General features: G+C 45.3%; 45 non-coding genes across 45 annotated transcripts; all 45 read right to left on the bottom strand.

Annotated features, from left to right (window-relative positions):
* Positions 1-54: 54 nt before the first annotated feature.
* Positions 55-136, bottom strand: TRNAL-UAG (transfer RNA leucine (anticodon UAG)). Its single transcript has one exon. It is a non-coding gene; the product is annotated as a tRNA-Leu (tRNA).
* Positions 137-358: 222 nt separating this feature from the next.
* On the bottom strand, positions 359-440 carry TRNAL-AAG (transfer RNA leucine (anticodon AAG)). The gene has a single exon. It is a non-coding gene; the product is annotated as a tRNA-Leu (tRNA).
* Positions 441-661: 221 nt separating this feature from the next.
* TRNAL-UAG (transfer RNA leucine (anticodon UAG)) lies at positions 662-744 on the bottom strand. The gene has a single exon. It is a non-coding gene; the product is annotated as a tRNA-Leu (tRNA).
* Positions 745-966: 222 nt separating this feature from the next.
* TRNAL-AAG (transfer RNA leucine (anticodon AAG)) lies at positions 967-1,047 on the bottom strand. The gene has a single exon. It is a non-coding gene; the product is annotated as a tRNA-Leu (tRNA).
* A 70-nt stretch (positions 1,048-1,117) lies between these two features.
* Positions 1,118-1,199, bottom strand: TRNAL-AAG (transfer RNA leucine (anticodon AAG)). The gene has a single exon. It is a non-coding gene; the product is annotated as a tRNA-Leu (tRNA).
* Positions 1,200-1,420: 221 nt separating this feature from the next.
* TRNAL-UAG (transfer RNA leucine (anticodon UAG)) lies at positions 1,421-1,502 on the bottom strand. Its single transcript has one exon. It is a non-coding gene; the product is annotated as a tRNA-Leu (tRNA).
* A 1,890-nt stretch (positions 1,503-3,392) lies between these two features.
* TRNAL-UAG (transfer RNA leucine (anticodon UAG)) lies at positions 3,393-3,474 on the bottom strand. Its single transcript has one exon. It is a non-coding gene; the product is annotated as a tRNA-Leu (tRNA).
* Positions 3,475-3,696: 222 nt separating this feature from the next.
* TRNAL-AAG (transfer RNA leucine (anticodon AAG)) lies at positions 3,697-3,778 on the bottom strand. The gene has a single exon. It is a non-coding gene; the product is annotated as a tRNA-Leu (tRNA).
* A 374-nt stretch (positions 3,779-4,152) lies between these two features.
* Positions 4,153-4,233, bottom strand: TRNAL-AAG (transfer RNA leucine (anticodon AAG)). The gene has a single exon. It is a non-coding gene; the product is annotated as a tRNA-Leu (tRNA).
* A 373-nt stretch (positions 4,234-4,606) lies between these two features.
* TRNAL-AAG (transfer RNA leucine (anticodon AAG)) lies at positions 4,607-4,688 on the bottom strand. The gene has a single exon. It is a non-coding gene; the product is annotated as a tRNA-Leu (tRNA).
* A 222-nt stretch (positions 4,689-4,910) lies between these two features.
* On the bottom strand, positions 4,911-4,991 carry TRNAL-AAG (transfer RNA leucine (anticodon AAG)). Its single transcript has one exon. It is a non-coding gene; the product is annotated as a tRNA-Leu (tRNA).
* A 70-nt stretch (positions 4,992-5,061) lies between these two features.
* Positions 5,062-5,143, bottom strand: TRNAL-AAG (transfer RNA leucine (anticodon AAG)). Its single transcript has one exon. It is a non-coding gene; the product is annotated as a tRNA-Leu (tRNA).
* A 222-nt stretch (positions 5,144-5,365) lies between these two features.
* Positions 5,366-5,447, bottom strand: TRNAL-UAG (transfer RNA leucine (anticodon UAG)). The gene has a single exon. It is a non-coding gene; the product is annotated as a tRNA-Leu (tRNA).
* A 677-nt stretch (positions 5,448-6,124) lies between these two features.
* Positions 6,125-6,206, bottom strand: TRNAL-UAG (transfer RNA leucine (anticodon UAG)). Its single transcript has one exon. It is a non-coding gene; the product is annotated as a tRNA-Leu (tRNA).
* A 222-nt stretch (positions 6,207-6,428) lies between these two features.
* TRNAL-AAG (transfer RNA leucine (anticodon AAG)) lies at positions 6,429-6,510 on the bottom strand. Its single transcript has one exon. It is a non-coding gene; the product is annotated as a tRNA-Leu (tRNA).
* Positions 6,511-7,338: 828 nt separating this feature from the next.
* TRNAL-AAG (transfer RNA leucine (anticodon AAG)) lies at positions 7,339-7,420 on the bottom strand. The gene has a single exon. It is a non-coding gene; the product is annotated as a tRNA-Leu (tRNA).
* Positions 7,421-7,642: 222 nt separating this feature from the next.
* Positions 7,643-7,723, bottom strand: TRNAL-AAG (transfer RNA leucine (anticodon AAG)). The gene has a single exon. It is a non-coding gene; the product is annotated as a tRNA-Leu (tRNA).
* Positions 7,724-7,793: 70 nt separating this feature from the next.
* On the bottom strand, positions 7,794-7,875 carry TRNAL-AAG (transfer RNA leucine (anticodon AAG)). The gene has a single exon. It is a non-coding gene; the product is annotated as a tRNA-Leu (tRNA).
* Positions 7,876-8,097: 222 nt separating this feature from the next.
* On the bottom strand, positions 8,098-8,179 carry TRNAL-UAG (transfer RNA leucine (anticodon UAG)). Its single transcript has one exon. It is a non-coding gene; the product is annotated as a tRNA-Leu (tRNA).
* Positions 8,180-9,008: 829 nt separating this feature from the next.
* On the bottom strand, positions 9,009-9,091 carry TRNAL-AAG (transfer RNA leucine (anticodon AAG)). The gene has a single exon. It is a non-coding gene; the product is annotated as a tRNA-Leu (tRNA).
* A 221-nt stretch (positions 9,092-9,312) lies between these two features.
* Positions 9,313-9,394, bottom strand: TRNAL-UAG (transfer RNA leucine (anticodon UAG)). Its single transcript has one exon. It is a non-coding gene; the product is annotated as a tRNA-Leu (tRNA).
* Positions 9,395-9,616: 222 nt separating this feature from the next.
* Positions 9,617-9,698, bottom strand: TRNAL-AAG (transfer RNA leucine (anticodon AAG)). The gene has a single exon. It is a non-coding gene; the product is annotated as a tRNA-Leu (tRNA).
* A 221-nt stretch (positions 9,699-9,919) lies between these two features.
* Positions 9,920-10,002, bottom strand: TRNAL-UAG (transfer RNA leucine (anticodon UAG)). The gene has a single exon. It is a non-coding gene; the product is annotated as a tRNA-Leu (tRNA).
* A 70-nt stretch (positions 10,003-10,072) lies between these two features.
* On the bottom strand, positions 10,073-10,153 carry TRNAL-AAG (transfer RNA leucine (anticodon AAG)). The gene has a single exon. It is a non-coding gene; the product is annotated as a tRNA-Leu (tRNA).
* Positions 10,154-10,829: 676 nt separating this feature from the next.
* Positions 10,830-10,910, bottom strand: TRNAL-AAG (transfer RNA leucine (anticodon AAG)). Its single transcript has one exon. It is a non-coding gene; the product is annotated as a tRNA-Leu (tRNA).
* Positions 10,911-11,436: 526 nt separating this feature from the next.
* On the bottom strand, positions 11,437-11,518 carry TRNAL-AAG (transfer RNA leucine (anticodon AAG)). Its single transcript has one exon. It is a non-coding gene; the product is annotated as a tRNA-Leu (tRNA).
* A 375-nt stretch (positions 11,519-11,893) lies between these two features.
* On the bottom strand, positions 11,894-11,975 carry TRNAL-AAG (transfer RNA leucine (anticodon AAG)). Its single transcript has one exon. It is a non-coding gene; the product is annotated as a tRNA-Leu (tRNA).
* A 70-nt stretch (positions 11,976-12,045) lies between these two features.
* TRNAL-AAG (transfer RNA leucine (anticodon AAG)) lies at positions 12,046-12,127 on the bottom strand. The gene has a single exon. It is a non-coding gene; the product is annotated as a tRNA-Leu (tRNA).
* A 677-nt stretch (positions 12,128-12,804) lies between these two features.
* Positions 12,805-12,886, bottom strand: TRNAL-UAG (transfer RNA leucine (anticodon UAG)). The gene has a single exon. It is a non-coding gene; the product is annotated as a tRNA-Leu (tRNA).
* A 221-nt stretch (positions 12,887-13,107) lies between these two features.
* TRNAL-AAG (transfer RNA leucine (anticodon AAG)) lies at positions 13,108-13,189 on the bottom strand. Its single transcript has one exon. It is a non-coding gene; the product is annotated as a tRNA-Leu (tRNA).
* Positions 13,190-13,563: 374 nt separating this feature from the next.
* On the bottom strand, positions 13,564-13,645 carry TRNAL-AAG (transfer RNA leucine (anticodon AAG)). The gene has a single exon. It is a non-coding gene; the product is annotated as a tRNA-Leu (tRNA).
* Positions 13,646-13,715: 70 nt separating this feature from the next.
* On the bottom strand, positions 13,716-13,797 carry TRNAL-AAG (transfer RNA leucine (anticodon AAG)). The gene has a single exon. It is a non-coding gene; the product is annotated as a tRNA-Leu (tRNA).
* Positions 13,798-14,474: 677 nt separating this feature from the next.
* TRNAL-UAG (transfer RNA leucine (anticodon UAG)) lies at positions 14,475-14,556 on the bottom strand. Its single transcript has one exon. It is a non-coding gene; the product is annotated as a tRNA-Leu (tRNA).
* A 221-nt stretch (positions 14,557-14,777) lies between these two features.
* On the bottom strand, positions 14,778-14,859 carry TRNAL-AAG (transfer RNA leucine (anticodon AAG)). Its single transcript has one exon. It is a non-coding gene; the product is annotated as a tRNA-Leu (tRNA).
* Positions 14,860-15,233: 374 nt separating this feature from the next.
* On the bottom strand, positions 15,234-15,315 carry TRNAL-AAG (transfer RNA leucine (anticodon AAG)). Its single transcript has one exon. It is a non-coding gene; the product is annotated as a tRNA-Leu (tRNA).
* Positions 15,316-15,385: 70 nt separating this feature from the next.
* On the bottom strand, positions 15,386-15,467 carry TRNAL-AAG (transfer RNA leucine (anticodon AAG)). The gene has a single exon. It is a non-coding gene; the product is annotated as a tRNA-Leu (tRNA).
* A 675-nt stretch (positions 15,468-16,142) lies between these two features.
* On the bottom strand, positions 16,143-16,224 carry TRNAL-UAG (transfer RNA leucine (anticodon UAG)). The gene has a single exon. It is a non-coding gene; the product is annotated as a tRNA-Leu (tRNA).
* Positions 16,225-16,445: 221 nt separating this feature from the next.
* Positions 16,446-16,527, bottom strand: TRNAL-AAG (transfer RNA leucine (anticodon AAG)). The gene has a single exon. It is a non-coding gene; the product is annotated as a tRNA-Leu (tRNA).
* Positions 16,528-16,747: 220 nt separating this feature from the next.
* TRNAL-AAG (transfer RNA leucine (anticodon AAG)) lies at positions 16,748-16,829 on the bottom strand. Its single transcript has one exon. It is a non-coding gene; the product is annotated as a tRNA-Leu (tRNA).
* Positions 16,830-16,899: 70 nt separating this feature from the next.
* On the bottom strand, positions 16,900-16,981 carry TRNAL-UAG (transfer RNA leucine (anticodon UAG)). The gene has a single exon. It is a non-coding gene; the product is annotated as a tRNA-Leu (tRNA).
* Positions 16,982-17,204: 223 nt separating this feature from the next.
* On the bottom strand, positions 17,205-17,286 carry TRNAL-AAG (transfer RNA leucine (anticodon AAG)). Its single transcript has one exon. It is a non-coding gene; the product is annotated as a tRNA-Leu (tRNA).
* A 69-nt stretch (positions 17,287-17,355) lies between these two features.
* TRNAL-AAG (transfer RNA leucine (anticodon AAG)) lies at positions 17,356-17,437 on the bottom strand. The gene has a single exon. It is a non-coding gene; the product is annotated as a tRNA-Leu (tRNA).
* Positions 17,438-17,658: 221 nt separating this feature from the next.
* On the bottom strand, positions 17,659-17,740 carry TRNAL-UAG (transfer RNA leucine (anticodon UAG)). Its single transcript has one exon. It is a non-coding gene; the product is annotated as a tRNA-Leu (tRNA).
* A 69-nt stretch (positions 17,741-17,809) lies between these two features.
* Positions 17,810-17,891, bottom strand: TRNAL-AAG (transfer RNA leucine (anticodon AAG)). Its single transcript has one exon. It is a non-coding gene; the product is annotated as a tRNA-Leu (tRNA).
* Positions 17,892-17,961: 70 nt separating this feature from the next.
* TRNAL-UAG (transfer RNA leucine (anticodon UAG)) lies at positions 17,962-18,043 on the bottom strand. Its single transcript has one exon. It is a non-coding gene; the product is annotated as a tRNA-Leu (tRNA).
* Between the last annotated feature and the right edge of the window lie 146 nt (positions 18,044-18,189).

The raw sequence follows: 18,189 nt of genomic DNA, 5'->3' as shown, positions 1-18,189 counted from the left end.
CTCAGTCTATTAAGCAAAAGCTTCATATTATTAATCGTAGAAAACAAACCCTGCTGATAGAGGCGGGATTCGAATCCACGCCTGCGAAGAGACTGGTGCCTAAAACCAGCGCCTTAGACCACTCGGCCACTCTACCCGGAAGCAAAAGTCACCTCAGACTAATAAGCAAAAGCTTCATATTATTAATCCTAGAAAACAAAGTGGGCTAATAGATGTGGGATTCGACCCCACGCCCCCGAAGAGACTGGTGCCTTAAACCAGCGCTTTAGACCACCCTACCACTCTACCCGAAAGCAAAAGTAAACTCAGTCTATCAAGGAAAAGCTTCATATTATTAATCCTAGAGAAGAAAATAGGCAGATAGAGGTGGGATTCGAACCCACGCCCCCGAAGAGACTGTTGCCTTAAACCAGCGCCTTAGACCACTCGGCCACTCTACCTGGAAACAAAAGTCACCTCAGACTAATAAGCAAAAGCTTAATATTATTAATTTTAGAAAACAAAGTAGGCTGATAGATGTGGGATTCGAACCCAAGCCCCGAAGTAAATGGTGCCTTAAACCAGCGCCTTGGACCACTCGGCCACTCTTCCTGGAAACAAAAGTCACCTCAGACTTATAAGCAAAAGCTTCATATTATTAATCCTAGAAAACAAAGTAGCCTGGTAGAAGTGGGATTCGAACTCACGCCCTCCGAAGAGACTGGTGCCTAAAACCAGCGCCCTAGACCACTCGGCCACTCTACCTGGAAACACAAGTCACCTCAGATTAATAAGCAAATGCTTCATATTATTAATCCTAGAGAACAAAATAGGCTGATAGAGGAGGGATTCGAACACACGCCCCCGAAGAGACTGGTGCCTTAAACCAGCGCCATAGACCACTCGGCCACTATACCTGGAAACAAAAGCCATCTCAGACTAATAAGCAAAAATTTAATATTATTAATTCTAGAAAATAAAGTAGGCTGATAGATGTGGGATTCGAACCCACGCCCCGAAGGGAATGGTGCCTTAAACCAGCGCCTTGGACCACTCGGCCACTCTACCTGGAAACAAAAGCCACCTTAGACTCATAAGCAAAAGCTTCATATTATTAATCCTAGAGAACAAAATAGGCTGATAGAGGTGGGATTCGAACCCACGCCCCCAAAGATACTGGTGCCTTAAACCAGCGCCTTAGACCACTCGGCCACTCTACCTGGAAATAAAACTCACCTCAGACTAATAAGCAAAAGCTTCCTATTATTAATCCTAGAAAACAAAGTAGGCTGATAGATGTGGGATTCGAACCCACGCCCCGAAGGGAATGGTGCCTTAAACCAGCGCTTTAGACCACCCTACCACTCTACCCGAAAGCAAAAGTAAACTCAGTCTATTAAGGAAAAGCTTCATATTATTAATCGTAGAAAACAAACTCTGCTGATAGAGGTGGGATTCGAACTCACGCCCCCGAAAAGACTGGTGCCTAAAACCAGCGCCTTAGACCACTCGGCCACTCTACCTGGAAAGACAAGAAACTCAGACTAATAAGCAAAAGCTTCATATTATTAATCCTAGAAAACAAAGTAGGCTGATAGATGTGGGATTCGACCCCACGCCCCCGAAGAGACTGGTGCCTTAAACCAGCGCCTTAGACCAACCGGCCACTCAACCCGCCAGCAAAAGTAAACTCAGTTTATTAAGCAAAAGCTTCATATTATTAATCCTAGAGAACAAAATAGGCTGATAGAGGTGGGATTCGAATCCACGCCCCCGAAGAGACCGGTGATTAAAACCAACGCCTTAGACCACTTGGCCACTCTACCTGGAAACAAACGTCACCTCAGACTAATAAGCAAAAGCTTCATATTATTTAATCCTAGGAAACAGAGTAGGCTGATAGATGTGGGATTCGAACCACGCCCCGGAAGAGACTGGTGCCATAAACCAGCGTCTTAGACCACTCGGCCACTCTACCTGGATACAAAAGTCACCTCAGACTAATAAGCAAAAGCTTCATATTAATAATCCTAGAAAACAAAGTAGGCTGATGGAAGTGGGATTCGAACTCACGCCCTCTAAAGAGAATGGTGCCTTAAACCAGGGCCTTAGACCACCCGGCCACTCTACCCGAAGCAAAAGTAAAGTCAGTCTATTAAGCAAAAGCTTCATATTATTAATCCTAGAAAACAAAGTAGGCTAATAGATGTAAGATTCGACCCCACGCCCCCGAAGAGACTGGTGCCTTAAACCAGCGCCTTAGACCAACCGGCCACTCAACCCGCAAGCAAAAGTAAACTCAGTTTATTAAGCAAAAGCTTCATATTATTAATCCTAGAGAACAAAATAGGCTGATAGAGGTGAGATTCGAACCCACGCCCCCAAAGAGACTGCTGCCTAAACCAGCGCCTTAGACCACTCGGCCACTATACCTGGAAACAAAAGCCACCTCAGACTAATAAGCAAAAGCTTCATATTATTAATTCTAGAAAACAAAGTAGGCTGTTAGATGTGGGATTCGACCCCACGCCCCTAAGGAAATAAAGCCTTAAACCAGCGCCTTAGACCACCCGGCCACTCTACCCGAAATCAAAAGTAAACTCAGTCTATTAAGCAAAAGCTTCATATTATTAATCGTAGAAAACAAACCCTGCTGATAGAGGCGGGATTCGAATCCACGCGTGCGAAGAGACTGGTGCCTAAAACCAGCGCCTTGGACCACTCGGCCACTCTACCCGGAAGCAAAAGTCACCTCAGACTAATAAGCAAAAGCTTCATATTATTAATCCTAGAAAACAAAGTGGGCTAATAGATGTGGGATTCGACCCCACGCCCCCGAAGAGACTGGTGCCTTAAACCAGCGCTTTAGACCACCCTACCACTCTACCCGAAAGCAAAAGTGAACTCAGTCTATCAAGGAAAAGCTTCATATTATTAATCCTAGAGAAGAAAATAGGCAGATAGAGGTGGGATTCGAACCCACGCCCCCGAAGAGACTGTTGCCTTAAACCAGCGCCTTAGACCACTCGGCCACTGTACCTGGAAGCAAAAGTAAACTCAGTTTATTAAGCAAAAGCTTCATATTATTAATCCTAGAGAACAAAATAGGCTGATAGAGGTGAGATTCGATCCCACGCCCCCAAAGAGACTGGTGCCTTAAACCAGCGAATTAGACCACTCGGCCACTATACCTGGAAACAAAAGCCACCTCAGACTAATAAGCAAAAGCTTCATATTATTAATTCTAGAAAACAAAGTAGGCTGTTAGATGTGGGATTCGACCCCACGCCCCTAAGGGAATAAAGCCTTAAACCAGCGCCTTAGACCACCCGGCCACTCTACCCGAAATCAAAAGTAAACTCAGTCTATTAAGCAAAAGCTTCATATTATTAATCGTAGAAAACAAACCCTGCTGATAGAGGCGGGATTCGAATCCACGCCTGCGAAGAGACTGGTGCCTAAAACCAGCGCCTTAGACCACTCGGCCACTCTACCCGGAAGCAAAAGTCACCTCAGACTAATAAGCAAAAGCTTCATATTATTAATCCTAGAAAACAAAGTGGGCTAATAGATGTGGGATTCGACCCCACGCCCCCGAAGAGACTGGTGCCTTAAACCAGCGCTTTAGACCACCCTACCACTCTACCCGAAAGCAAAAGTAAACTCAGTCTATCAAGGAAAAGCTTCATATTATTAATCCTAGAGAAGAAAATAGGCAGATAGAGGTGGGATTCGAACCCACGCCCCCGAAGAGACTGTTGCCTTAAACCAGCGCCTTAGACCACTCGGCCACTCTACCTGGAAACAAAAGTCACCTCAGACTAATAAGCAAAAGCTTAATATTATTAATTTTAGAAAACAAAGTAGGCTGATAGATGTGGGATTCGAACCCAAGCCCCGAAGTAAATGGTGCCTTAAACCAGCGCCTTGGACCACTCGGCCACTCTTCCTGGAAACAAAAGCCACCTCAGACTTATAAGCAAAAGCTTCATATTATTAATCCTAGAAAACAAAGTAGCCTGGTAGAAGTGGGATTCGAACTCACGCCCTCCGAAGAGACTGGTGCCTAAAACCAGCGCCCTAGACCACTCGGCCACTCAACCTGGAAACACAAGTCACCTCAGATTAATAAGCAAATGCTTAATATTATTAATTCTAGAAAACAAAGTAGGCTGATAGATGTGGGATTCGAACCCACGCCCCGAAGGGAATGGTGCCTTAAACCAGCGCCTTGGACCACTCGGCCACTCTACCTGAAAAAAAATCACCTCAGACTAATAAGCAAAAGCTTAATATTATTAATTCTAGAAAACAATGTAGGCTGATAGATGTGGGATTCGAACTCACGCCCTCCTAAGAGACTAGTGCCTTAAACCAGCGCCATAGACCACCCGGCCACTCTACTCGAAAGCAAAAGTAAACTCAGTCTATTAAGCAAAAGCTTCATATTATTAATCGTGGAAAACAAACACTGATGATATAGGTGGGATTCGAACCCACGCCCCCGAACAGACTGGTGCCTTAAACCAGCGCTTTAGACCACCCTACCACTCTACCCGAAAGGAAAAGTAAACTCAGTCTATCAAGGAAAAGCTTCATATTATTAATCCTAGAGAAGAAAATAGGCAGATAGAGGTGGGATTCGAACCCACGCCCCCGAAGAGACTGTTGCCTTAAACCAGCGCCTTAGACCACTCGGCCACTCTACCTGGAAACAAAAGTCACCTCAGACTAATAAGCAAAAGCTTCATATTATTTAATCCTAGGAAACAGAATAGGCTGATAGATGTGGGACTCGAACCACGCCCCGGAAGAGACTGGTGCCATAAACCAGCGTCTTAGACCACTCGGCCACTCTACCTGGAAACAAAAGTCACCTCAGACTAATAAGCAAAAGCTTCATATTATTAATCCTAGAACAGAAAGTAGGCTGATAGATGTGGGATTCGAACCCACGCCCCGAAGGGAATGGTGCCTTAAACCAGCGCCTTGGACCACTCGGCCACTCTACCTGGAAATAAAAGCCACCTTAGACTCATAAGCAAAAGCTTCATATTATTAATCCTAGAGAACAAAATAGGCTGATAGAGGTGGGATTCGAACCCACGCCCCCAAAGATACTGGTGCCTTAAACCAGCGCCTTAGACCAATCGGCCACTCTACCTGGAAATAAAACTCACCTCAGACTAATAAGCAAAAGCTTCCTATTATTAATCCTAGAAAACAAAGTAGGCTGATAGATGTGGGATTCGACCCCACGCCCCCGAAGAGACTGGTGCCTTAAACCAGCGCTTTAGACCACCCTACCACTCTACCCGAAAGCAAAAGTAAACTCAGTCTATTAAGGAAAAGCTTCATATTATTAATCGTAGAAAACAAACTCTGCTGATAGAGGTGGGATTCGAACTCACGCCCCCGAAAAGACTGGTGCCTAAAACCAGCGCCTTAGACCACTCGGCCACTCTACCTGGAAAGACAAGAAACTCAGACTAATAAGCAAAAGCTTCATATTATTAATCCTAGAAAACAAAGTAGGCTGATAGATGTGGGATTCGACCCCACGCCCCCGAAGAGACTGGTGCCTTAAACCAGCGCCTAAGACCAACCGGCCACTCAACCCGCCAGCAAAAGTAAACTCAGTTTATTAAGCAAAAGCTTCATATTATTAATCCTAGAGAACAAAATAGGCTGATAGAGGTGGGATTCGAATCCACGCCCCCGAAGAGACCGGTGATTAAAACCAACGCCTTAGACCACTTGGCCACTCTACCTGGAAACAAACGTCACCTCAGACTAATAAGCAAAAGCTTCATATTATTTAATCCTAGGAAACAGAGTAGGCTGATAGATGTGGGATTCGAACTCACGCCCTCTAAAGAGAATGGTGCCTTAAACCAGGGCCTTAGACCACCCGGCCACTCTACCCGAAGCAAAAGTAAACTCAGTCTATTAAGCAAAAGCTTCATATTATTAATTCTAGAAAACAAAGTAGGCTGTTAGATGTGGGATTCGACCCCACGCCCCTAAGGGAATAAAGCCTTAAACCAGCGCCTTAGACCACCCGGCCACTCTACCCGAAATCAAAAGTAAACTCAGTCTATTAAGCAAAAGCTTCATATTATTAATCGTAGAAAACAAACCCTGCTGATAGAGGCGGGATTCGAATCCACGCCTGCGAAGAGACTGGTGCCTAAAACCAGCGCCTTAGACCACTCGGCCACTCTACCCGGAAGCAAAAGTCACCTCAGACTAATAAGCAAAAGCTTCATATTATTAATCCTAGAAAACAAAGTGGGCTAATAGATGTGGGATTCGACCCCACGCCCCCGAAGAGACTGGTGCCTTAAACCAGCGCTTTAGACCACCCTACCACTCTACCCGAAAGCAAAAGTAAACTCAGTCTATCAAGGAAAAGCTTCATATTATTAATCCTAGAGAAGAAAATAGGCAGATAGAGGTGGGATTCGAACCCACGCCCCCGAAGAGACTGTTGCCTTAAACCAGCGCCTTAGACCACTCGGCCACTCTACCTGGAAACAAAAGTCACCTCAGACTAATAAGCAAAAGCTTAATATTATTAATTTTAGAAAACAAAGTAGGCTGATAGATGTGGGATTCGAACCCAAGCCCCGAAGTAAATGGTGCCTTAAACCAGCGCCTTGGACCACTCGGCCACTCTTCCTGGAAACAAAAGCCACCTCAGACTTATAAGCAAAAGCTTCATATTATTAATCCTAGAAAACAAAGTAGCCTAGTAGAAGTGGGATTCGAACTCACGCCCTCCGAAGAGACTGGTGCCTAAAACCAGCGCCCTAGACCACTCGGCCACTCAACCTGGAAACACAAGTCACCTCAGATTAATAAGCAAATGCTTAATATTATTAATTCTAGAAAACAAAGTAGGCTGATAGATATGGGATTCGAACCCACGCCCCGAAGGGAATGGTGCCTTAAACCAGCGCCTTGGACCACTCGGCCACTCTACCTGAAAAAAAATCACCTCAGACTAATAAGCAAAAGCTTAATATTATTAATTCTAGAAAACAATGTAGGCTGATAGATGTGGGATTCGAACTCACGCCCTCCTAAGAGACTAGTGCCTTAAACCAGCGCCATAGACCACCCGGCCACTCTACTCGAAAGCAAAAGTAAACTCAGTCTATTAAGCAAAAGCTTCATATTATTAATCGTGGAAAACAAACACTGATGATATAGGTGGGATTCGAACCCACGCCCCCGAACAGACTGGTGCCTTAAACCAGCGCTTTAGACCACCCTACCACTCTACCCGAAAGGAAAAGTAAACTCAGTCTATCAAGGAAAAGCTTCATATTATTAATCCTAGAGAAGAAAATAGGCAGATAGAGGTGGGATTCGAACCCACGCCCCCGAAGAGACTGTTGCCTTAAACCAGCGCCTTAGACCACTCGGCCACTCTACCTGGAAACAAAAGTCACCTCAGACTAATAAGCAAAAGCTTCATATTATTTAATCCTAGGAAACAGAATAGGCTGATAGATGTGGGACTCGAACCACGCCCCGGAAGAGACTGGTGCCATAAACCAGCGTCTTAGACCACTCGGCCACTCTACCTGGAAACAAAAGTCACCTCAGACTAATAAGCAAAAGCTTCATATTATTAATCCTAGAACAGAAAGTAGGCTGATAGATGTGGGATTCGAACCCACGCCCCGAAGGGAATGGTGCCTTAAACCAGCGCCTTGGACCACTCGGCCACTCTACCTGGAAATAAAAGCCACCTTAGACTCATAAGCAAAAGCTTCATATTATTAATCCTAGAGAACAAAATAGGCTGATAGAGGTGGGATTCGAACCCACGCCCCCAAAGATACTGGTGCCTTAAACCAGCGCCTTAGACCAATCGGCCACTCTACCTGGAAATAAAACTCACCTCAGACTAATAAGCAAAAGCTTCCTATTATTAATCCTAGAAAACAAAGTAGGCTGATAGATGTGGGATTCGACCCCACGCCCCCGAAGAGACTGGTGCCTTAAACCAGCGCTTTAGACCACCCTACCACTCTACCCGAAAGCAAAAGTAAACTCAGTCTATTAAGGAAAAGCTTCATATTATTAATCGTAGAAAACAAACTCTGCTGATAGAGGTGGGATTCGAACTCACGCCCCCGAAAAGACTGGTGCCTAAAACCAGCGCCTTAGACCACTCGGCCACTCTACCTGGAAAGACAAGAAACTCAGACTAATAAGCAAAAGCTTCATATTATTAATCCTAGAAAACAAAGTAGGCTGATAGATGTGGGATTCGACCCCACGCCCCCGAAGAGACTGGTGCCTTAAACCAGCGCCTTAGACCAACCGGCCACTCAACCCGCCAGCAAAAGTAAACTCAGTTTATTAAGCAAAAGCTTCATATTATTAATCCTAGAGAACAAAATAGGCTGATAGAGGTGGGATTCGAATCCACGCCCCCGAAGAGACCGGTGATTAAAACCAACGCCTTAGACCACTTGGCCACTCTACCTGGAAACAAACGTCACCTCAGACTAATAAGCAAAAGCTTCATATTATTTAATCCTAGGAAACAGAGTAGGCTGATAGATGTGGGATTCGAACTCACGCCCTCTAAAGAGAATGGTGCCTTAAACCAGGGCCTTAGACCACCCGGCCACTCTACCCGAAGCAAAAGTAAACTCAGTCTATTAAGCAAAAGCTTCATATTATTAATCCTAGAAAACAAAGTAGGCTAATAGATGTGGGATTCGACCCCACGCCCCCGAAGAGACTGGTGCCTTAAACCAGCGCCTTAGACCAACCGGCCACTCAACCCGCAAGCAAAAGTAAACTCAGTTTATTAAGCAAAAGCTTCATATTATTAATCCTAGAGAACAAAATAGGCTGATAGAGGTGAGATTCGAACCCACGCCCCCAAAGAGACTGGTGCCTAAACCAGCGCCTTAGACCACTCGGCCACTATACCTGGAAACAAAAGCCACCTCAGATTAATAAGCAAACGCTTCATATTATTAATTCTAGAAAACAAAATAGGCTGATATAGGTGGGATTTGAACTCACGCCCTCCTAAGAGACTAGTGCCTTAAACCAGCGCCTTAGACCACTCGGCCACTATACCTGGAAACAAAAGCCACCTCAGACTAATAAGCAAAAGCTTCATATTATTAATTCTAGAAAACAAAGTAGGCTGTTAGATGTGGGATTCGACCCCACGCCCCTAAGGGAATAAAGCCTTAAACCAGCGCCTTAGACCACCCGGCCACTCTACCCGAAATCAAAAGTAAACTCAGTCTATTAAGCAAAAGCTTCATATTATTAATCGTAGAAAACAAACCCTGCTGATAGAGGCGGGATTCGAATCCACGCCTGCGAAGAGACTGGTGCCTAAAACCAGCGCCTTAGACCACTCGGCCACTCTACCCGGAAGCAAAAGTCACCTCAGACTAATAAGCAAAAGCTTCATATTATTAATCCTAGAAAACAAAGTGGGCTAATAGATGTGGGATTCGACCCCACGCCCCCGAAGAGACTGGTGCCTTAAACCAGCGCTTTAGACCACCCTACCACTCTACCCGAAAGCAAAAGTAAACTCAGTCTATCAAGGAAAAGCTTCATATTATTAATCCTAGAGAAGAAAATAGGCAGATAGAGGTGGGATTCGAACCCACGCCCCCGAAGAGACTGTTGCCTTAAACCAGCGCCTTAGACCACTCGGCCACTCTACCTAGAAACAAAAGTCACCTCAGACTAATAAGCAAAAGCTTAATATTATTAATTTTAGAAAACAAAGTAGGCTGATAGATGTGGGATTCGAACCCAAGCCCCGAAGTAGATGGTGCCTTAAACCAGCGCCTTGGACCACTCGGCCACTCTTCCTAAAAACAAAAGTCACCTCAGACTTATAAGCAAAAGCTTCATATTATTAATCCTAGAAAACAAAGTAGCCTGGTAGAAGTGGGATTCGAACTCACGCCCTCCGAAGAGACTGGTGCCTAAAACCAGCGCCCTAGACCACTCGGCCACTCTACCTGGAAACACAAGTCACCTCAGATTAATAAGCAAAAGCTTCATATTATTAATTCTAGAAAACAAAGTAGGCTGATAGATGTGGGATTCGAACCCACGCCCCGAAGGGAATGGTGCCTTAAACCAGCGCCTTGGACCACTCGGCCACTCTACCTGAAAAAAAATCACCTCAGACTAATAAGCAAAAGCTTAATATTATTAATTCTAGAAAACAAAGTAGGCTGATAGATGTGGGATTCGAACTCACGCCCTCCTAAGAGACTAGTGCCTTAAACCAGCGCCATAGACCACCCGGCCACTCTACTCGAAAGCAAAAGTAAACTCAGTCTATTAAGCAAAAGCTTCATATTATTAATCGTAGAAAACAAACTCTGATGATATAGGTGGGATTCGAACCCACGCCCCCGAACAGACTGGTGCCTAAAACCAGCGCCTTAGACCACTCGGCCCCTCTACCTGGAAAGACAAGTAACTCAGACTAATAAGCAAAAGCTTCATATTATTAATCCTAGAGAACAAAATAGCCTGTTAGAGGTGGGATTCGATACCACGCCCCCGAAGAGACCGGTGACTAAAACCAACGCATTAGACCACTTGGCCACTCTACCTGGAAACAAACGTCACCTCAGACTAATAAGCAAAAGCTTCATATTATTTAATCCCAGGAAACAGAGTAGGCTGACAGATGTAGAATTCGAACCACGCCCCCGAAGAGACTGGTGCCTTAAACCAGCGCCTTAGACCACTCGGCCACTCTACCTGGAAACAAAAGTCACCTCAGACTAATAAGCAAAAGCTTCATACTATTAATCCTAGAACAGAAAGTAGGCTGATAGATGTGGGATTCGAACCCACGCCCCGAAGGGAATGGTGCCTTAAACCAGCGCCTTGGACCACTCGGCCACTCTACCTGGAAACAAAAGCCACCTTAGACTCATAAGCAAAACCTTCATATTATTAATCCTAGAAAACAAAGTAGGCTGATAGATGTGGGATTCGACCCCACGCCCCTAAGGGAATAAAGCCTTAAACCAGCGTCATAGACCACTCGGCCACTCTACATGGAAAGAAAAGTCACCTCAGACTTATAAGCAAAAGCTTCATATTATTAATCCTAGAAAACAAAATAGCCTGATGGAAGTGGGATTCGAACTCACGCCCTCTAACGAGAATGGTGCCTTAAACCAGAGCCTTAGACCACCCGGCCACTCTACCCGAAAGCAAAGGAAAACTCAGTCTATTAAGCAAAAGCTTCATATTATTAATCCTAGAGAACAAAATAGGCTGATAGATGTGGGATTCGACCCCACGCCCCCGAAGAGACTGGTGCCTTAAACCAGCGCCTTAGACCAACCGGCCACTCAACCCGCAAGCAAAAGTAAACTCAGTTTATTAAGCAAAAGCTTCATATTATTAATCCTAGAGAACAAAATAGGCTGATAGATGTGGGATTCGAACCCACGCCCCCAAAGAGACTGGTGCCTTAAACCAGCGCCTTAGACCACTCGGCCACTCTACCTGGAAACTAAACTCACCTCAGACTAATAAGCAAAAGCTTCCTATTATTAATCCTAGAGAAAAAAATAGGTTGATAGAGGTGGGATTCGAATCCGCGCCCTCGAAGAGACTGGTCCCTTAAACCAGCGTCTTAGACCACTCGGCCACTCTACCTGGAAACAAAAGTCACCTCAGACTAATAAGCAAAAGCTTCATATTATTAATCCTAGAAAACAAAATAGATTGATAGAAGTGGGATTCGAACTCACGCCCTCCTAAGAGACTGGTGCCTTAAACCAGCGCCTTAGACCAACCGGCCACTCAACCCGCAAGCAAAAGTAAACTCAGTTTATTAAGCAAAAGCTTCATATTATTAATCCTAGAGAACAAAATAGCCTGTTAGAGGTGGGATTCGAACCCACGCCCCCGAAGAGACTGGTGCCTTAAACCAGCGCCTTAGGCCACTCGGCCACTCTACCTGGAAACTAAACTCACCTCAGACTAATAAGCAAAATCTTCCTATTGTTAATCCTAGAGAACAAAATAGGCTGATAGAGGTGGGATTCGAACCCACGCCCTCAAAAAGACTGGTCCCTTAAACCAGCGCCTTAGACCACTCGGCCACTCTACCTGGAAACAAACGTCACCTCAGACTAATAAGCAAAAGCTTCATATTATTTAATCCTAGGAAACAGAGTAGGCTGATAGATGTGGGATTCGAACCACGCCCCCGAAGAGACTGATGCCTTAAACCAGCGTCTTAGACCACTCGGCCACTCTACCTGGAAACAAAAGTCACCTCAGACTAATAAGCAAAAGCTTCGTATTACTAATCCGAGAACAGAAAGTAGGCTGATAGATGCGGGATTCGAACCCACGCCCCGAAGGGAATGGTGCCTTAAACCAGCGCCTTGGACCACTCGGCCACTCTGCCTGGAAACAAAAGCCACCTTAGACTCATAAGCAAAAGCTTCAAATTATTAATCCTAGAAAACAAAGTAGGCTGATAGATGTGGGATTCGACCACACGCCCCTAAGGGAATAAAGCCTTAAACCAGCGTCTTAGACCACTCGGCCACTCTACCTGGAAACAAAAGTCACCTCAGACTTATAAGCAAAAGCTTCATATTATTAATCCTAGAAAACAAAATAGCCTGATGGAAGTGGGTTTCGAACTCACGCCCTCTGAAGAGAATGGTGCCTTAAACCAGGGCCTTAGACCACCCGGCCACTGTACCCGAAAGCAAAAGCAAACTCAGTCTATTAAGCAAAGGCTTCATATTATTAATCGTAGAAAACAAACTCTGCTGATAGAGGTGGGATTCGAACCCACGCCCCCGAACAGACTGGTGCCTAAAACCAGCGCCTTAGACCACTCGGCCACTCTACCTGGAAAGACAAGAAACTCAGACTAATAAGCAAAAGCTTCATATTATTAATCCTAGAAAACAAAGTTGGCTGATAGATGTGGGATTCGACCCCACGCCCCCGAAGAGACTGGTGCCTTAAACCAGCGCCTTAGACCAACCGGCCACTCAACCCGCAAGCAAAAGTAAACTCAGTTTATTAAGCAAAAGCTTCATATTATTAATTCTAGAGAACAAAATAGGCTGATAGAGGTGGGATTCGAACCCTCGCCCCCAAAGAGACTGGTGCCTTAAACCAGCGCCTTAGACCACTCGGCCACTCTACCTGGAAACAAAACTCACCTCAGACGAATAAGAAAAGCTTCATATTATTAATCCTAGAGAAAAAAATAGGTTGATAGAGGTGGGATTCGAATCCGCGCCCTCGAAGAGACTGGTCCCTTAAACCAGCGTCTTAGACCACTCGGCCACTCTACCTGGAAACAAAAGTCACCTCAGACTAATAAGCAAAAGCTTCATATTATTAATCCTAGAAAACAAAATAGATTGATAGAAGTGGGATTCGAACTCACGCCCTCCTAAGAGACTGGTGCCTTAAACCAGCGCCTTAGACCAACCGGCCACTCAACCCGCAAGCAAAAGTAAACTCAGTTTATTAAGCAAAAGCTTCATATTATTAATCCTAGAGAACAAAATAGCCTGTTAGAGGTGGGATTCGAACCCACGCCCCCGAAGAGACTGGTGCCTTAAACCAGCGCCTTAGGCCACTCGGCCACTCTACCTGGAAACTAAACTCACCTCAGACTAATAAGCAAAATCTTCCTATTGTTAATCCTAGAGAACAAAATAGGCTGATAGAGGTGGGATTCGAACCCACGCCCTCAAAAAGACTGGTCCCTTAAACCAGCGCCTTAGACCACTCGGCCACTCTACCTGGAAACAAACGTCACCTCAGACTAATAAGCAAAAGCTTCATATTATTTAATCCTAGGAAACAGAGTAGGCTGATAGATGTGGGATTCGAACCACGCCCCCGAAGAGACTGATGCCTTAAACCAGCGTCTTAGACCACTCGGCCACTCTACCTGGAAACAAAAGTCAACTCAGACTAATAAGCAAAAGCTTCGTATTACTAATCCGAGAACAGAAAGTAGGCTGATAGATGCGGGATTCGAACCCACGCCCCGAAGGGAATGGTGCCTTAAACCAGCGCCTTGGACCACTCGGCCACTCTGCCTGGAAACAAAAGCCACCTTAGACTCATAAGCAAAAGCTTCAAATTATTAATCCTAGAAAACAAAGTAGGCTGATAGATGTGGGATTCGACCACACGCCCCTAAGGGAATAAAGCCTTAAACCAGCGTCTTAGACCACTCGGCCACTCTACCTGGAAACAAAAGTCACCTCAGACTTATAAGCAAAAGCTTCATATTATTAATCCTAGAAAACAAAATAGCCTGATGGAAGTGGGTTTCGAACTCACGCCCTCTGAAGAGAATGGTGCCTTAAACCAGGGCCTTAGACCACCCGGCCACTGTACCCGAAAGCAAAAGCAAACTCAGTCTATTAAGCAAAGGCTTCATATTATTAATCGTAGAAAACAAACTCTGCTGATAGAGGTGGGATTCGAACCCACGCCCCCGAACAGACTGGTGCCTAAAACCAGCGCCTTAGACCACTCGGCCACTCTACCTGGAAAGACAAGAAACTCAGACTAATAAGCAAAAGCTTCATATTATTAATCCTAGAAAACAAAGTTGGCTGATAGATGTGGGATTCGACCCCACGCCCCCGAAGAGACTGGTGCCTTAAACCAGCGCCTTAGACCAACCGGCCACTCAACCCGCAAGCAAAAGTAAACTCAGTTTATTAAGCAAAAGCTTCATATTATTAATTCTAGAGAACAAAATAGGCTGATAGAGGTGGGATTCGAACCCTCGCCCCCAAAGAGACTGGTGCCTTAAACCAGCGCCTTAGACCACTCGGCCACTCTACCTGGAAACAAAACTCACCTCAGACGAATAAGAAAAGCTTCATATTATTAATCCTAGAGAAAAAAATAGGTTGATAGAGGTGGGATTCGAATCCGCGCCCTCGAAGAGACTGGTCCCTTAAACCAGCGTCTTAGACCACTCGGCCACTCTACCTGGAAACAAAAGTCACCTCAGACTAATAAGCAAAAGCTTCATATTATTAATCCTAGAAAACAAAATAGATTGATAGAAGTGGGATTCGAACTCACGCCCTCCTAAGAGACTGGTGCCTTAAACCAGCGCCTTAGACCAACCGGCCACTCAACCCGCAAGCAAAAGTAAACTCAGTTTATTAAGCAAAAGCTTCATATTATTAATCCTAGAGAACAAAATAGCCTGTTAGAGGTGGGATTCGAACCCACGCCCCCGAAGAGACTGGTGCCTTAAACCAGCGCCTTAGGCCACTCGGCCACTCTACCTGGAAACTAAACTCACCTCAGACTAATAAGCAAAATCTTCCTATTGTTAATCCTAGAGAACAAAATAGGCTGATAGAGGTGGGATTCGAACCCACGCCCTCAAAAAGACTGGTCCCTTAAACCAGCGCCTTAGACCACTCGGCCACTCTACCTGGAAACAAACGTCACCTCAGACTAATAAGCAAAAGCTTCATATTATTTAATCCTAGGAAACAGAGTAGGCTGATAGATGTGGGATTCGAACCACGCCCCCGAAGAGACTGATGCCTTAAACCAGCGTCTTAGACCACTCGGCCACTCTACCTGGAAACAAAAGTCAACTCAGACTAATAAGCAAAAGCTTCGTATTACTAATCCGAGAACAGAAAGTAGGCTGATAGATGCGGGATTCGAACCCACGCCCCGAAGGGAATGGTGCCTTAAACCAGCGCCTTGGACCACTCGGCCACTCTGCCTGGAAACAAAAGCCACCTTAGACTCATAAGCAAAAGCTTCAAATTATTAATCCTAGAAAACAAAGTAGGCTGATAGATGTGGGATTCGACCACACGCCCCTAAGGGAATAAAGCCTTAAACCAGCGCCTTAGACCACTTGGCCACTCTACCTGGAAGCAAAACTCACCTCAGACTAATAAGCAAAAGCTTCCTATTATTAATCCTAGAAAACAAAGTAGGCTGATAGATGTGGGATTCGAACCCACGCCCCGAAGAGAATGGTGCCTTAAACCAGGGCCTTAGACCACCCGGCCACTGTACCCGAAAGCAAAAGCAAACTCAGTCTATTAAGCAAAGGCTTCATATTATTAATCGTAGAAAACAAACTCTGCTGATAGAGGTGGGATTCGAACCCACGCCCCCGAACAGACTGGTGCCTAAAACCAGCGCCTTAGACCACTCGGCCACTCTACCAGGAAAGACAAGAAACTCAGACTAATAAGCAAAAGCTTCATATTATTAATCCTAGAAAACAAAGTTGGCTGATAGATGTGGGATTCGACCCCACGCCCCCGAAGAGACTGGTGCCTTAAACCAGCGCCTTAGACCAACCGGCCACTCAACCCGCAAGCAAAAGTAAACTCAGTTTATTAAGCAAAAGCTTCATATTATTAATTCTAGAGAACAAAATAGGCTGATAGAGGTGGGATTCGAACCCTCGCCCCCAAAGAGACTGGTGCCTTAAACCAGCGCCTTAGACCACTCGGCCACTCTACCTGGAAACAAAACTCACCTCAGACGAATAAGAAAAGCTTCATATTATTAATCCTAGAAAACAAAGTAGGCTGATAGATGTGGGAATCGAACCCACTCCCCGAAGGGAATGGTGCCTTAAACCAGCGCTTTAGACCACCCTACCACTCTAACCGAAAGCAAAAGTAAACTCAGTCTATTAAGGAAAAGCTTGATATTATTAATCCTAGAGAAGAAAATAGGCTGATAGAGGTGGGATTCGAACCCACGCCCCCGAAGAGACTGGTGCCTTAAACCAGCGCCTCAGACCACTCGGCCACTCTACCTGGAAACAAAAGTCACCTCAGACTAATAAGCAAAAGCTTAATATTATTAATTCTAGAAAACAAAGTAGGCTGATGGATGTGGGATTCGAATCCACGCCCTCGAAGAGACTGGTGCCTAAAACCAGCGCCTTAGACCACTCGGCCACTCTACCTGGAAACAAAAGTCACCTCAGACTTATAAGCAAAGGCTTCATATTATTAATCCTAGAAAACAAAATAGATTGATAGAAGTGGGATTCGAACTCACGCCCTCCTAAGAGACTGGTGCCTTAAACCAGCGCCTTAGACCAACCGGCCACTCAACCCGCAAGCAAAAGTTAACTCAGTTTATTAAGCAAAAGCTTCATATTATTAATCCTAGAGAACAAAATAGGCTGATAGAGGTGGGATTCGAACCCAGGCCCCCAAAGAGACTGGTGCCTTAAACCAGCGCCTTAGACCACTCGGCCACTCTACCTGGAAATAAAACTCACCTCAGACTAATAAAAAAAGCTTCATATTATTAATCCTAGAGAACAAAATAGGCTGATAGAGGTGGGATTCAAACCCACGCCCCCGAAGAGACTGGTGCCTTAAACCAGCGCCTTAGACCACTTGGCCACTCTACCTGGAAGCAAAACTCACCTCAGACTAATAAGCAAAAGCTTCCTATTATTAATCCTAGAAAACAAAGTAGGCTGATAGATGTGGGATTCGAACCCACGCCCCGAAGGGAATGGTGCCTTAAACCAGCGCTTTAGACCACCCTACCACTCTACCCGAAAGCAAAAGTAAACTCAGTCTATTAAGGAAAAGCTTCATATTATTAATCGTAGAAAACAAACTCTGCTGATAGAGGTGGGATTCGAACCCACGCCCCCGAACAGACTGGTGCCTAAAACCAGCGCCTTAGACCACTAGGCCACTCTACCTGGAAAGACAAGAAACTCAGACTAATAAGCAAAAGCTTCATATTATTATTCCTAGAAAACAAAGTAGGCTGATAGATGTGGGATTCGAACCCACGCCCTCGCAGAGACTGGTGCCTTAAACCAGCGCCTTAGACCACTTGGCCACTCTACCTGGAAGCCAAGCTCACCTCAGACTAATAAGCAAAAGCTTCCTATTATTAATCGTAGAAAACAAACTCTGCTGATAGAGGTGGGATTCGAACCCACGCCCCCGAACAGACTGGTGCCTAAAACCAGCGCCTTAGACCACTCGGCCACTCTACCTGGAAAGACAAGAAACTCAGACTAATAAGCAAAAGCTTCATATTATTAATCCTAGAAAACAAAGTAGGCTGATGGATGTGGGATTCGACCCCACGCCCCCGAAGAGACTGGTGCCTTAAACCAGCGCCTTAGACCAACCGGCCACT

This window comes from Phalangium opilio, unplaced genomic scaffold (assembly GCF_054372755.1).
Source record: "Phalangium opilio isolate 3A_F unplaced genomic scaffold, DU_Popi_V2 ptg000039l_1, whole genome shotgun sequence".
NCBI classification, from domain to species: domain Eukaryota; kingdom Metazoa; phylum Arthropoda; class Arachnida; order Opiliones; family Phalangiidae; genus Phalangium; species Phalangium opilio.
This window is presented reverse-complemented; position numbering and strand designations above follow the sequence as displayed.